Source organism: Carlito syrichta, unplaced genomic scaffold (assembly GCF_000164805.1).
Source record: "Carlito syrichta isolate Samal-C Ts95f unplaced genomic scaffold, Tarsius_syrichta-2.0.1 Scaffold290082, whole genome shotgun sequence".
Taxonomy (NCBI): Eukaryota; Metazoa; Chordata; class Mammalia; order Primates; family Tarsiidae; genus Carlito; species Carlito syrichta.
In genome coordinates this window covers 78765-82816 of record NW_007234178.1, presented here as the reverse complement: position 1 = coordinate 82816, position 4052 = coordinate 78765, and positions in this window count along the sequence as shown.

The following is a 4052-nucleotide window of genomic DNA, read 5'->3' as shown; positions in this document are numbered from 1 at the left end:
TCATGTCCTGGCTGTCCCTGTGCTACAGAGAGCCAGGGGTTTCCTCAACTCCCACTGTCCCCCAGCCTGTGCTCTTGGGTGTCCAACTCCTTCTATTCTGGTCCCACCTCACCCTAGGCCCGCCATCTGGCAGGGCCTACGGGACTGGGTTGGCCCGGTGATCCTGACCTTTCTGGCAGCAGCGGCCTCTCCGCGCTGAGGTCCGCAGTGGCCTCCACTCTTTCCCTATGGGACACTGTTCTCCTCTGTGCCTTGGGGTGGGGGTGGGCGTCCTTGCAGCCGTGGTGCTCAGGGCTTGGGGCCTCTTCCCTCCCCCTCTGCCCTGAGCCTTCTGGTGCTGATGCCGCTGGGTGAGTGCCTGGGTGGCCTCCAGAGAACAGGCCGGGAGCCACCTCAGGGCCTGGGGAATGGAAATGGATCTAGGACCAGCATGCGGAGCCTTATCAGCCTTGTGACCAGTCACAGAGACCAGGCTTACGGCCGTGAATTTCGGTTGCCTTAACGTGTTTTCACGTTTCAGTACTGTCTGTAAAACTCAAGATGTCGTCTACCTTGATGTATTGCCCTGACTGCAAAATGCACACCTGTCCAGCATCCTGCCTGTCTCACTGCCCCACACCTTCTATCACTCCCTCCGGTGGCCTGTCCCCTTCTGTCGTACGGTGAGCCTGGGCACACGGCCATCAACCTTCAGGCAGCCTGCAGACCTTCCCTGCTTCTGCTTTGGTATTACTTCTTTCCCTTCTCAACACCCAAACCGCTCCCCACCTCCCTCCATGGGTCAGACCTGCGCGGGATTGGAAGGGAGAGGGGGCCTCCTGCCACACGCCAGCTGCCACCTGCAGGTGCTTCTGGTCACTGGGACTCTCCCGCGGCGTCCTCTTGATGTGCCTGCCCAGCTCAGTCGATGGAATGTTCCCCGGGGCTTGCTGTGTCTGGAGACGTACCTCTGGCCACCCGGCAGACCCCAGCCGGCTTGGAGCCGGGATGGAGGAGGCAGCCTGGGGAGGGCCACAGAGGTAGTGGCATTCGGGGGTGGACTTGAAGGGTAAGATGTGAGTTTACAGAAAGCGAAGACAATCACGGTCCAGAAGAAGACACGGTCGCCTTAAGTGCTGGGAGGCAGGAAACAAAGGTGTACTCGGAGAACGCTGCGATATGGAGAAAAAGGAACCGCTTTCAGCAGACACTTTTATAAAAAGGGTGAGTAAATAGTAGTTAAAGAAACAGAAGGCTTCGGCCCTGGTGTTTTCTGGTCCTTAAACTTGCTGTCGGGAGACAAACTGTTTCTTCAGATAGTTGCCATATTATATGCTTTGAACACTATTTCTGAATGTATAAATTCTGGGTCTAACTACAAATCTGCCCTGAAAGATGAAAACCTGACACTTTATGAAAAGATTTGCAAGGCAGCAAGTACTGATAGTCGATTTAAGCAAATGTGGTAAATCTGTATTTCACGGTGGAGGGTCATCTCTCCACATGCCATCGTATTTTAATTATGTTTCCTCTTGAGAGTCTTGACAGGACATGAGTTGAGAGTATCATAGCAGGGTACAGTGGCTCACATCTGTAATCCCAGCACTTTGGGAGGCCAAGGCAGGAGGATCGCTTGAGCCCAGGAGCTTGAGACCAGCCTAGGCAACATAGGGAGACCTCGGCTCTACAAAAGTGAATAATAATTAGTCCCAGCTACTTGGGAGGCTGATAAGGGAGGATCCCTTGACACCAGGAGGTGAGAGGTCCAGGCTGTGGGGAGCCCAGATTGTGCCCCTGCACTCCAGGCCTTGGCCAGAGTGAGACCCTGACTCAAAGGCTTTTTTCTTTGAGGGGCTCCTGAGGATCCTTTCTTCTGCCAGAGCTATACAAGCAGCCAAAGGCTGCCTGTGTTTTATTGATCTCAGTGACCAGTGGGTCTTTTGATGTGGAAATAAGTGTCCTTCAGCTCTCTCCCTGGGATCAATCAGCAAAGCATCTGGGCTGATCCCTTCCCCATATTCTTCTGTTTTCTTATCTACATTCCGTTTTTATCTTTTTTCCATCGAGACCTCCTCTATTTATGAACCCATCTATCCATTCCTCCACTCAAACTACTGCAATTCTCTTTAGTCCAGTTACTGACTGGCCACGGGAGATATGGCAATAAATAAGGCAAATCCCTGTGCTTATGAGGACATGATTAACAGTGAGTTAACACACCGGGTGTGGTGGCTCACACCTGTCATCCCAGCACTTTGGGAGGCAGAAGCGAGGGCACTGCTTGAGCCCACGGGTTCGAGACCAGGCTGAGCAACTTGGCCAGACCTCATCTCTATAATAAATTAAAAAATGAGCCAGTCATCGTGGCACATGCCTGTAGTCCCAAGTATTTGGAAGGCTGAGGTGGAAGGATTGCCTGAGCCCAGTAGGTCGAGGTCGCAGTGACCATGATCATGGCCACCGCACTCCAGCCTGGGCGACAGAGTGAGAATCTCCTCCCCCTGCTCCCTCACCACCAAAAAAAATGAGTTAACAGGAAATGCCATAATGTGCCATGGAGAAAAGCAACACAGGGAGAGTGGAGAATGGATGAGGCTGGAAACCGAGTTAGCGAGGTAGGTCACGGACGGAGGCTGACACTGAGCTGCACCATGGAGGCGATTGAGAAGCACGTTCCCGGCGGGGGACCAGGCTGTTTCATGACCTGAGTGTATCTGACAACCAGCGAGAGGCCAGCAGGCTTCATGTAGAGTGAGCAAGGCAGAAATGTGGCCAGGGGGAGGTCAGGATAAGGTCCATTTGGGGGAAGTCGGTAAGGTACTGTGGCCACCTTAAGGAGCATGGGTTGATCCCAAGTTCAGTTAAAAGCCATTTTGAGCGGGCCACTACCATTAAAAAAAGCAGAAAACCAGTGCCACTGCAGTTTCTGTGTGGTGGATGCACCGCAGAAGCTCAGGAATGCTCAAGGCCCACACGACGGGCCTGGTTAGGGAAGTGGCAGGCAAGGCAAGTGAAACCAGAGTGTTCTTGGGCCTCGAGAAGGGGAATCATGGAAGGATGATTTGGGGGCTTGTGGCTCGACTAGCTGCCTTCCAAGAAGCTGGAACTACAGGTGCACACCACCGCGTCTGACTAGTTTATTATAGAGACAAGGTCTCGCCAAGTTGCCCAGGCTGGTCTCAAACCCCTGGGCTCAAGCAATCCTCTCGCTCCATGTCCCGAAGTGCTGCAATTATAGGTATGAGCCATGGAGCCGGGCCAGGGCTATTCTTAGACAAAAGTCTGAAATGTCCCACATGGGCTCAGAAGCATAGATTCTGGAGGAAAACTGTGTGAGCCCAGTTTCTAGACTGCACATGAGTCTCCAGAGGTTCTCTTCTCCTCTCGATAATGTGGAGACATCACAGCACGTTTCTCTGCTGAAGGAAAAAGAGGGACAAGCAAAGTCCTTGAACAGAGGAGAGGGGAGACAGAGCTCCGGGCCACGCCTGAGGACCAGTGCTGGCTTCCTGTCTTGAATAGAGGAAGCTGGCTCATTAGCTATGCATGACTGGGAAGAAGCCACTGGGGATTCAAGACAAGAGGCTAGTCACCTCCATGGAAGAAGGAAATGATAGCCCGGGCGACATGCTGCTTCTGTGTAGGTGCAGGAGGTGACTAGGCAGAGAACTGAGATTCTGCCAGAAAGGTCAAGAAACAAGGGAAAGAGGGGGTCCCTGTAATGGATGGCCACGAAAGCTGAGCCTGGCAAAGGCAAACAGGAGGGAGCGCCCCTGTGCCACCTTCAAGAACGTGGGTTGTGGGATTAAAGAGAGCAGCGACTAAAGGTTTCACACCGACCACATCAGTAATCGCTTTGCATGCAAATGGTCTAAACATGAACTAAGAGGCTGTCAGACTGGATTAAAGAGCAAGACCCAACTGTGTGCTAATTACGAGACCCACTTTAAATGTAAAGGCATGTCGATGTATGAAAAGGATGGGGAGCCGGGCTCGGTGGCTCAGCCTGTAATCCCAGCACTTTGGGAGGCTGAGGTGAGTGGATTGCCTGAGCCCGCGGGTTCGAGACCCGC